General features: G+C 38.8%; 1 protein-coding gene across 1 annotated transcript in view; it reads left to right on the top strand.

Moving 5' to 3' along the window:
- The window catches only part of KIAA1217 (KIAA1217 ortholog), a 371,380-nt gene that overhangs the window by 108,848 nt on the left and 250,214 nt on the right, over positions 1 to 12,318 (top strand). The gene's annotated exons all lie outside the window — the stretch shown is intronic.

Here is a 12,318-nt window from a genome sequence, read left to right as displayed (position 1 = left end):
GTAAAAGTTTTACTTCAAAATTTCAGCAACTGCGTGTAATCCAGAAATATTTCCATCAGCCTTTTGAACAACGAACTTAAGGTGTTGTAAATGAAAGTCCAATGATCTTACCCCAAAGCCCATGCACGTAACACATGTTGTATTGTGAGTTGATAAATCTGAACACCCGTTCCTTATTACTACCTTTATTTTTTCTTTCTGAAAAGTATTTACTTTACTGCCTTAAAACTGATATGATAGGCAGCTCAATAGCATCATTCTGTATTGCTGAAAGATAGACTAGACATACATTGTAGCTGCAGATGTAATGAAAGTTTGACAAAAAATGTCTGATAACTTCCATAGTGTTCAAGGTCATAGAACAAAAATTTCTCACATACTGTAGGAACTTGGTTTTAACCTGCGAGTCATAAAATAGAAGCTGTAAAAAAAAGTCTGTGAAATATAGTAGAAGAATATTAGTTGTTTTCAACTGACAATTCATTTTGTAGGTACTGAAGTAGACTCAGCTGTGTATCAGTTCATTCCTGGGGCGAGAGAAAATGTATGGTCAGCATAGACTAATGTCTTTTTATGAGGAAAGGTTTTTATTCCATTAGTACAGTAGGCTGTTGAAATAATAAAATATGTACTCTTCACCTCTTATTTTCATTTCCTGATGTATGATAGCTTGAACTGCTGTTGAGTAAAATTTGCAGCAAATGTTCTTCCTTGTGCTCATTTGATATAGTTCACACTCCATTAACGTCCTGATAGAGAGAAGGACATTACTGCGTAACTTTTTATTTTCTGTACCTCTGAGATGACTTTGGGACACCATACTGTGACTGCAGATGACTGCAGAACATCACATGGGTTTTAGGTAGTGTCAGTGCAGTGGGATGGATTCTGCAGTGCTGCTCACAGACTCTTAATAAACTTGATCATCATATTCTGAATTAATTGTTTTGTTTAATTCTTTAATTGTTAGTTTATAGCTGAATTTATCCTGTTGTGCACACACTTATTGGAGCACTCAAACTCTAAATGCCACTCTGGTTCTGGCAATTATTTTAGCTAAGCATATCTGCAGGCTCCCTCTTTAAAATAAATAATTTCACATTGTTAAAAAATACCCAAACAGCAAAAATCACCTGTCAGTGACATTGCAGTAGAAGAGTGTTTTTTGTAAAATTAGAATTTATTTTGTCTATTTCAGGTTGTTTCATGCAACTAAATATTCTTTATTTTTCAGCTTAAGCACTCTTTTTTCATGTTTGTCTTTAGTCATTTCTTCAGCAGCAGATTATATAAAGGCAGTGTTTGTATTTGAAAAATTGTCTGTTATACAGGTAGGACAAAACTAGACTCAGTAAGTCACCTGATGGAGACACTGAATACAAAATTAGTTTGAATACAAACAATTGTTAAAGAGGTAAAGATCTAAAGACAGATACTAAAGGAGCTGTCTGGGTGGAAAAGATAAGGTGACATAGATCACTTTAATGAGTGTTTCAGCCAAAATTTAAAATTAAAGTGCCTAAACTTGGCACCAAGAAATACTTGAATGCTTTTCATTCTTTTTAACTGAAATGAAAATAGAAACTCCTTTTTTCATCTGACAGGGTTGTGTTTATCAATCCAAATACATGGCCTGTCAGAAACAATAAGTATTTGCAGATTCCTTTGAGGTCACTGGGAGTTGAGTGTTGAGCAACCTTTTAAATCTACCCTGAGTGTCTGTGACAGAGTGCATGAGCCTTGGGGCTGGTGGCATAAGGAAAGGGTTAATTAGCCAACTCTCTATGGAGGGCCCCTGGCTGCTTATTCTTATCTGAGGATCTGCAGGGGTATTGGGTAGGATTTGTGGGTGTCTGTGACTCTGTCCAGTCTCTGTCAAGTGAAACAGAGGAAAAGGGAGTAAAATGAGGCTGGAAGGAACCCGGGTGTTACTGGGGAGACTAAGATCAAACAAAATCAGAGACAGGGGTGCCCACATTTGAAAGATCTCATTGTTTAACTTAAATAGGCTGTAAATGGGCATCACTCTGTTAAAATAAGAAGGCACTTAGTATCTGCAATAATGGGTTCCACCACATCACATTGGCTATGTTTTATTGTTTTGATTCCTTTGTGATTTGGGTGCTGTACAATCAGATGCATGTGCTCAGAGGAGACTGGAACTGATGCTACTACAACCCTCTGCTGATTTGCCCTGGGTTTTTTTAAGTGACTTTAAGTTACAGACCCTGCAGACCAGTGCCAAACTGGACTCCTTATCATCTGTTTGATCCCAAAGCAATGTGTAGAAAGTGTTTGTTATCTGCAAAGCAAACCACAGAAACAGGCAAACCCCTTTGTGAGGTACCTGTGCTATTGCAATGTTTGAACGTGGGTAATATAAGCAGGCTGCATCCCCAAGGTGTGACTTCTGGCAATAACTCAGCAGCTACAACGTTATTGACAAGAGCTGCAGGTTTCCAAAAAGAATAACGAGTGGGAAAATAAGAAGGCTGTAAGTTATTTTTTGTTTTGCTAATAAATGTTTTCATTTCAATTGGTCTTAACATTATTTTCTGGGATTTGTATTTTGGATTCCTAACGTCATTTTACAACAACCTATTCTTAATCAGATTTGAGAGTCCTGAAAATCAGATACCACTCTTTTCAGTAGACAAAACATGAGGTATTTTTAACTTGTGATTTAAGCTGGATTTTAAGTTGATATATTTGAAGACTGACCTGAGTCTAGCCTAGTGGGAATAAGTCAGAAGGTTCTGATATGGGCTTTGGATCTGATTGTGCTCAAGATCTTCTAACTGTGTAAATCAGGAGCCTAAGAAGCCTTGGTTCATGCTAGCAGCCATCTGAAGAGCTGAGACTGTCTCAACACTCATGGAGCACTGTAGCCTTTGACTAACTGTTTTCTTGGCACCTTTTTAAGTCTGCCCAGTGTGAAGCACTGTGTGGGGAGAGAACGCCTCGATCTGTTTTCTTGATTGTGTTTCAGTTCCTGTTCAGTTAGTTCAGAAAATGTTACAAATTTGGAAACTCATGGTGTCTTGACTTGTATAAGATTTTAATCCTTATTTCTTAAAAAACAGCTAAACAAACTGAGGAGGTATCCCAGCCTCTTACTCATGTGGTATGAAAGCAAAGACATGTCAATGTACAACGTGAGCCTGAACCATCCTTGAGGAGTGTGTCCTAAGCAGTGTGTCATGAACATACTCATGAGACTCAGGACGAACTTAGAACCTACTCAGGGTAAGTCACTTTAAAGGCTTTGGAGGCTGAGAAGAAAGCTGTTATTTGACTTCAGGGTTGTGATTGAACTGTTAGATGAGAATTTGGTTTCATCCTGGACTAATGGTGAGCTGCAATTTTTGTTAATAAGCAGAATATTATGTAAAACTTCTGAAGATTATCATGGACCATGCAGACACCTTCAACTGATTTTTGACTTCTTTGTCATTACCTTAGATTTCTGTGTGCTTCATAGGGATAGATACGAAATAGCAGCTGATGTTCTGATTTTTTAAAAGAAACTTCCTGAGAGACCAGGAGATGTGGCAGACCACCAATTTGGGCTGATTGCATCAAGGGAAAACTCGGTACTTGCTATGCCCAATTTCATTCCATATATGCAATGATACATTTGCTCACCTATCTCTGGAAATTTTACTTTTTCATTATTTATCCATGAGGAAAAGTAAATTCATTGTCACTCCTTGACAGCCTCCTGGAGTTCTAACACTTGCATCTAACTTACAGATCATGTTTTCTTCATGATTTGAAACGTTTCACATTACTTCTGCTTCCTTGCTCTCCTTTTTGTTCTGCCTGTCTGTTGTAGGAAAAAATTTTCCAGTTTTATCTGGTGTGATCTTTTAGGAAGCTTCAGTCTCTGGAGTCTTTCTTTAAATTGTTTAGTAAACAAAAAGCATCGAATTGTATTTGGATGAAAACTCCTTTTCCTCTTATTTTTATATAACAACATGAATTACATTTTGACTCCTGGAATGTCTGAAATATAACAAATATGGTACTATCTTGAAACGATAGGTAGCAAGAAAGCAGCCTCAAAGTAAATAGAGCATTTGCTGGTACTGTAGGTTTTGAGTACACACTAATGAAACAAGTGCTGTGTTGGGGAGGCATTCCTCTTCTTTCCATGACAGTCTTTACTTCCCTTTCTTTGGTAACATCTCAAAAAATTTAGCTCTTTCTTCTTTCTGTACTATCTCAAGAAATTTCACTTGCTTGAAAATTCTTGCCTATTCTGGAAGTTGGCATGCCCTTACTTGGGTGTATCTGGCTACATGTTTTTAGTGGTGATGCTGTGTAGTGACTCATCCATCCTCCACCGCAGAGCAGACCCCCACGCGAACAGTGTTGTTTGTGGGAATGATGAGCTGATAGCATGTGTTCGGTCCCGTTTTCGTCAGAGTACTGGAGTCAAAGTAGCACTAGTTTTGGCTTAAACTGAACATCACCTGTTTCTCTAACCTTCCCGTATGGCATTTATTGTGCAAAAGGGTTTAAATGACCATCTATATAAGATGTTGCTGAGCAGCCACATGGAATGTGTCAAACCACTAGGAAAATTACCATTTTTCATAAGATTAATAATGCCAAAAAAGGAAGTGCAGTCTTTGTGATTGAAGACATCTGTTTAGTAGGGAAACATAATCCTGGGGACGGATCGTACAAGCTGAGTCTTCCTCTGGTTTGTCAGTGTGGCCTCTACGGTGGTTTATTATGGAATAGTGGCGATGTTCCTGCCAAAAGTTGTGATGCTAAACTTGCAGAGTGTTTTTATTGTCAATGTTATTCCTGGTGATGGAAAGGGTGCAAATGATGGACCAAGAAGTGGTTGGACACACCAGATGTTGCTGGTCTCCTGCTTCCCTGATGGCACAGAAAGCAGTCTACGAACTTGTGGCAGGACCCTCATGTCCTTCCATCTGTCCTGGACTTGTGAGGAGCCCTTTTTGCAGGGGAAGTAAAAAAATCTGAAGACTTTTGAAGGTGCTTCGTGGCAGAAGAAAACACATGCTTCAGCTCCATACTCCAAAGTGTTTGATCTGGCTCATAGATTTACTCACAAGTGCAGCATTGTATATTTTATTGAGGTGACTGGTAAATATGCATTTCAGGCAAAGATCCAGCAGTTCACTTCTGTCAGTCTGTTATTTGCTGACATCTGAAGAACAGAATAAAAATCCCACAGGCACACAGGCTTTGTGTAAAGTTCTGGGTATAATGCAACAACTGGAACCAAATTCTGTGGCACTGTATATTTGTGCAAATGTGCATGTTGCGTTGGAATAAATGAGACAGTGAATTAATACAATATAAATAATGTTTTTATGTTACCTTCCTTGTATGTGTTCCTTTTAGTCTTGGACGATCTTCAATTTGCTGCAGAATTTAACTGTCTGGAGAAAGACTTGTGTCTGTGTGGAGAAAACATGTATGGTTGTGGCACTCGGTGAGAAAAGAAGTTTAAAATCACGGTGTAAAGCATTTAATGATTGTTTAAGGTTGACTTAGGGAACAGATTAATGTTATATCTATTTTGATGAAACTGTGGGCCATGGAGAAAACAGGGGCCTATTGCTGTGAGTAGTTCTTCAGCTTCCATTGTGTTAGATCCAGTGCTCATGTAGATTATGTGTAAATCGGTTAAACCAGCCAGGCGGGCGGGAAGGTGGCCATCAAGAGGGATCTAATGTTTTATGGCTTGCTTTGAAGGTTAGATGCAATGTCTGGGTCTGTCTTGGTGGAAGGAGAAAGCAGATCTTGCTTTTCAGCAGCCAGCATTTGCACTATGAAATACGTGTACTGTAAAACTTCACACTTAAAAAAGGAACATCATACTCATCTATGTAGCAGTTTATCATTCAAATGTTACCCTGGGAGTCAGGAGACTGTAACCCTCCTTCCTGCCCCAATGAACCCCAATTCTGGCACGTGGTTGCTCAGACACATTTGGTGGTTGTGGTTGGTTCCAAGGTAGGGGGTTTGACAATATATGTTGTGCTTGCAGTTTAATTTGAAAAATAAGTAAATAAGCTCCATTTGCTCATGATATTTTTTTTCTTCTTTTTTGGTAAAGTTTAATGGTAATCATACCTGACCACATATTTCAATAATGCCAGATATATACCTATATAGATACATATGCTTTGAAACTTTCTTATACTACATAGTTCAACAAGGCATTTGTAAAACTTGCACTGAACATACAAAGGTTCAAAGCCCTTGTCCTTCCGTGCTGCTGGTAAAATAAGAATACCTCTTGAATAAATCCTAGAGGGACCTACTGTTTTAAAAAATGAGATTCTTGTGGTTCTGTGGAAAAAATATCATTCCACATAGTACAGAAACTGTAGCCAGTTTAATATGTTTGAGTTCCATTTTAAGCAAAATATGAGACTTTTTAAAAAGTTACACATTTTACAAGTTCTGGGTAATAGTTATTTCTTTCTCAATAGCAATTTTTTTCTCACACTCATGCATAAAACAAGGTCTGGATCACATAATCAGCTTAAAAACCAAACTCATCCACTGATAATGCTGAAGCTGCAAACACATAAAACAGTTTGTTATCTGATATCTGATCTTGGTCTAGGAGAAGTTGTGTAACAGGAGTCTTTCCTTTAATAGTAAAGGTCTCATTTTAAAATCTTTTTGAAATTACTTTAATATGCAATGCATTTAAATAAGTCCATAAATAATGGAAAATCTTATTTCAGAAAATGAAAAATACTGTCATGTAAAATTAGTTTTTTGTACATCCTTATTTATATATGGTTTATAAAATTTGTGGTTTTTTTAAACTGTGATTCACTCAGTTGAAGTATGCATAAGACTGTCATTTAACCCACATGGGAGTTTATATCAAGTGCTGGACCAAAGAAGAAAAAAAAATCTCAAAATCATGTAGCTAAGATGGATACCAAATGGTTTGTTCTCTTAATACGAGATTTATGCTTTTTTCTTAGTGCTTAAAATTCCCTTCCTCTTTGTCTGTTGAAATGTTTAAGTTTACACTCTAGCCTTGAAATGTCTCTGAAAATACATAATGCCATGTAAAGAGCTGGTCCTGGGCAGTGCTCATGTATTCACCCTCTCTATCTCTCCTCCAGCTTTCATGCTTACTATTGTGATATCTCCATTAAAGACTGATTTCTTGTGTCACCTTTAGTTTAAATGAAAAAATTTCATAATTGTAACTGAGTCAAATGCCCAAATGAAAAAGTGGTTTGTCTGTATGCTTCTGCCTGCCTATTTCAGAAGTTTTTGTTCATGTGGAATTTTTGACCTACCAAAATCAATAGTAAAGATGTACACAAGGGGTTTTTTTGGGGGAAAAAAATCTTTGGGTGGCCTGATTTTTCAATGTTTCCCCCATTCTTCTTCCCTATATGTTGTTACCATGGGAGACCTGTTTTTGCTTGTTTTGTTAAGTTCTGTAGCCAGGTATTAATGCCTGACCAACCCAACTGTCTTCTGTGGCAGAATGACTGGATTTTGAGATGAGGGCATAGCTGTCAACACCATTTATCTTTTTGTTAAATGGTCATTCTACATTGTCTCCCCCAGTATTTTTGTGCTTAAGTTGCGCCATGGTTGGGGTGAGCAAAGCAGCGGTGGGGCTTGGGGGCGGTGGTTAGTGCTGCAGGCTGCCTGGAGGCCGGTGGCAGCATGGTTCCACTGGGGCTTGTGTAGGACCTATCGTGTTTAACCTGTCCATCAGGACCTAGAGGAAGTGGTGGAGAGCATCCTTACTGAGTTTGGAAAGGACATCCTGCTGGAGGAACAAGAGGGGCAGGGCTGCCTTCCAGAGAGACCAGGACAGGCCAGAGGGATGGGGCCAAGAGGGACCTCAGGATTCAGCAGTGGCAAACGCCATGTCCTGCCTCTCAGAAAGAAGAGCCCCTTGCAGAGCCCCAGGCCCTGGTGGCAGTGAAGGACAGCAATACCCCAGGCTCCATGGACAGGGGCATGGCCAGGAGATCGAGGGGAGGAATTGTCTCCCTCTAATCAGCACTTACTCAACCTTATCTAGATCCAGACTGGCTGCGTGTTGGCAGTCTAGGCATTCCTGACTGATCTCTGCTTGTCTTTCACACTTCACTGTCCCTTTTTTAAGGGTCTGAGTGGTATTGCCTTATCTTAAAAGTTACTGCAAAGCTCTAAAATGTACAGAGGGTCAATTTAAATGAAGAGGCATGGGGTATTTTTTTATCATTGATTGATGTGTTACATTGTGTGATACAGCAATGGCATAACTGGCCAAACACAAATAACTTCCACAAAACCATCTAACATGGGGCACTGCCTACAGTGGTACCATCAAAGACTTGCTTTTTACTAAGCTTGAAGTTAATGAAAATTTAATGAGTTGTAATTAAGGACTGAAGGAATTGAAGATTCTTTATGAAAGTTCCTGAATTCTGCTTGGTGAATTAACAGTAATTGATAAATGCAAATGTATTGATTTAGCCCTTAGCCTAATTGCTGTTCTGTGAATGGAATGGAATGGACATTTCCCCCCTAAATTAATAACAGATAGCTTCTGAGGGTTTAATTAACTGCTCTTTGAATTCTTCATTTGTCTAAAATTAAACCTCTGTGACAATTATGCAACATTAAAAAAATTCCTTCTATGTAACCTAAACTACGGAGGCATACATTGACTTGGCAACCCACTATTAGCTTGCAAATGGAAAGACTTATGGCTGGAAAAAGCCAGCTGCACCTGTTGTTTTTGCTGAACAAATCACCCTGGAGTACACCATCACTCCAGCCTGCCACTCTGTCATTTGTACTGCTAGGAAAGTTTTTTCTCATCAATAGTATATATTTTTTTTAGAAATGAGTAAAACCACACAGTTCCCTGAAGTCTATCTGGTATATTTATGATTTTAATAGGATTTTATGGACCATTGGTAAAATAACGCACTTTGATTCATGAATATCATCTATAACAAAGTTTCTTAAGGTTTCAGGGTGGGTTGTTTTTTTTTTTTACCTCTCACAGAGCCAGTCAGAGATTTGTGCTTTGCAGATTGCATGTGTCAATTAACACCATGTTGAAATTTGACCTTGTTTTTTTCATAGTAACCAACATAAAAAGATTACCGAGTTATAAACTTTCTGGAAATAATGGATGGTAATCACAACTGTGGTCAAGGAAGCTTCAGGGCATCGCATTTAAAATTATGCTCAGGAGACACACAAGTGAATTTTGTACTGACCTGGACTGGTCCTGAGGGTTGTTCAGGACTGCACTCTACCTGGGGATGGAGGGGTGAAGGGGGCCTTTTCCCTAATGCTCTGTCAGGTATTTGGAAAGGGGAAAGGGTTGAAGCTGCTCCAGGAAGAAAAATCCCCAGGGCAGCTCCTTGCATTCATGTGAGCAGGCAGATGGACATCTCTTTGCATTTCCGAGGAGCCCATTTCTGTAACAACTTATAATGGAATCATAGAATCGTTAAGGTTGGAAAAGACCCTTAAGATCATTGAGTCCAGCCACGAACCTATCACTGCCCAGTCTAACACTAAACCATATCCATATGAAGTTATTGAACAGGACCGGCCCCAACACTGAGCCCTGGGGAACACCACTCGTGACCGGCCACCAACTGGATTTGACTCCATTCACCACCACTCTCTGGACTCGGCCGTCCAGCCAGTTTGTAATATATTTTAATATTTTTAATATATTCTCTCCTACTTGAAAATATGCCTAATGTGGTACACCCATGATAATTGGCAGAATTTTCCCCCTCTTTCTTTTATCCTACTCTTCCCTCTGCTGAATCTTTGCTTCTTTCCCCTCTTCTCTGCCCCAGATTGCCTTTGTTACCAGCAGCTTCCCCAGCCTGCCCCAGAGGACCAGTCCCTGCCCATGCTTGCCAGGCTTCCTCACCATCACATCTCAGGTGTGCCGATTGGTGGTATCGTCCTGCAAACTGCGAGGCTCCCCTTTTGGTTGGCTTTGTAGCATAGTTAGCCCAGTAAAACTTGATGGTCAGTATAATAAATGGAAAGAATGACCAAAAGAGCAATTCTAATTGCAGAGTCCGGTGGCTGAGATAGAGATGGGACCAAGGCTGATGTATAGTATAGCAGCTACTGTAAGATAACTTAAATATGCCATAGGGTACTTGGAAAGTGTAGGATTAAATCCTGAATCTGGACCAGACTCTTGTTCTGTGGTTAGGTTCTGCCAAATTAAAATGTGCAATTATGTTTGAGTGTAGAACCCTAAATGGGTGGATTTAATTACTAGAATGAAATCAGTGTTACTAAGGGATAAATGACTGTGATGTTATTAGCTGCAGAATAGGCAGAGGTAGTTGCTGCTAGTGGAAGAACATGGCTGATTTGTGCTGCAGAAAATTGTGGGGAAGCTTGGTGGGAAAAATTTAGGCAGCAAATGTTCCAAACCATTGTAAATTTAAAAATTTTTTGTTGTTGTTGTATAATATTGTTCTTCAGAAGACGTGTATCATACTACTTGGCAAGTGACTGAGAATGGGATTATTTTATTCAGTTGAAGACATCGCCGTATGTTAATTAAGGTCTCACCTTTAGACCTGGAGGGGTTACTTGCTTGAGGCTAGCTTTGTGGTCACTGCCTCCATTTTTACTATGATTTATGGATATTAGCATTGCAGATTTGTTATATATAATGGAGAAGGTAGTAGTTTTCTTTAGATTCATGCATTATCTGGGAGCTATTTGAATTCCCAGTAGCAAAATTTAATGTTGACATGAGAGTAAATCGTATACAAACTGGTCTTTAAAGGCCAGCAGAAATGGAAAAGATCTGTTTAATTCTAATGTTAAATATGGAAGGTACTCAGATCTTATTCTTCCCCCTCAAAGGCCACTTTATTGAGGTGAGAATCCTCATTTTCTTGACCCAAGTTACTCCAGACTTCCCCCCCACCCCGCCATACGGACCTTTTCACTGAAAGGCGTTTTAAGGACTACTAAAATGAGGGACATAATGAACAGTTGCTCTCAGTATTTATAACATTAATTTTTAATAACTTCTGAATTATTCTGTTTATTTTATGGTTCATATAATAACATGGTAGATTTGGTGGTTGTATTTCAGTGCAGGGAATTCAGGTAAGACTTGCTGAAGCCCCCCTCGTAACAGACTGGTACCTGTTAGCACAGGAGGGCTTACTGGAGGGGAGTTATTGTTCCCTTTCACGTTCTAATTTTTGCCTATTTTATTTCTGTCTCTCTTGGTTTGTCTGTGTTTTTAAGTATGCATGTCTTTCTGCTCTTTATGTAGTGATCCTTACAGCATCATTTGTATTTTAACCCTCTAAGATCAATTAAGAATGTATTGAAGTTAAATTTTTATTTTATTTGATTAACACATCAGTACAAATGAAACAACTTTGAGCTAAGACTGTATATTTTTAGCTCTTTTAGTTATTACAGCCAGCCAATATAACATCAAGAACAGCCAGATCACAGAACCCTGTTTGGTAGAGCGCAGTAAAAAAGGTACTCTTTGGGAAATAGAGTATGCATTCCAAACATTATTTTACCAATTTCCTTAATGGTTCTAGGTGGAAACACTAGTCATGCAGTGTCCTCTTTATTTTAGCTTGTGTTAACCTGCCTTCACAAATGGCCATTGAGCTTTTTTCAAATGAGATTTTATGTTTACATATTGCACTTGGCATGGTGTCAATGCAGAAAATAGTTTGGGGTTGTTAATAACATACTTCATAGACCCATGTTTTAATAGTAGGGTTATTGGTTCTTTTCAAGGTTTTTCTTGGCTGGAAAGGACTACTGCTTCAGCTTTCTTTGCTTCATTGCCATCTACTATTGTCTGTTGTTTGATCACTGTATTGCATTTTGCCTTCATGTTCCTGATAAGCAATACCTAATGATGGAAGCTGGAGGAGTCATCAGGGTAACCTGGATGCCACCCCCAAATATATGCTAGAAATAAAGAAAACAGCAGTTACTGCATTCTTGAAGCATGCTCTGTGCTGCAGCCTTTTCAGACTTAAGTGCTAGTAATTGGGACCATTTGTTGCCATTTATGTAAATAAGGTAATGAATCATCAAATATGCAAAGCAGGATATTAAGTAATCTGCATAAAATCTCCAGATTTCAGAACATTTAGTCTCTAGAAGTATGGGTAGATTGAAACCAAGAAATATCTTTCCAGATGGCTTGAACACGTGAGGATGCACGGCCTGGTCTTTTTAGGTGAATAAACTCAGATTACCTGAACTATCATGTATAGCTACGTAAACGCAAATAAATCAAGTTGCAGATTTCTT

The sequence above is a fragment of the Phalacrocorax aristotelis genome, chromosome 2 (assembly GCF_949628215.1).
Source record: "Phalacrocorax aristotelis chromosome 2, bGulAri2.1, whole genome shotgun sequence".
Classification (NCBI taxonomy): domain Eukaryota; kingdom Metazoa; phylum Chordata; class Aves; order Suliformes; family Phalacrocoracidae; genus Phalacrocorax; species Phalacrocorax aristotelis.
The sequence above is the reverse complement of the archived record's forward strand: the minus strand, read 5'-3'. Positions and strand labels throughout refer to the sequence as shown.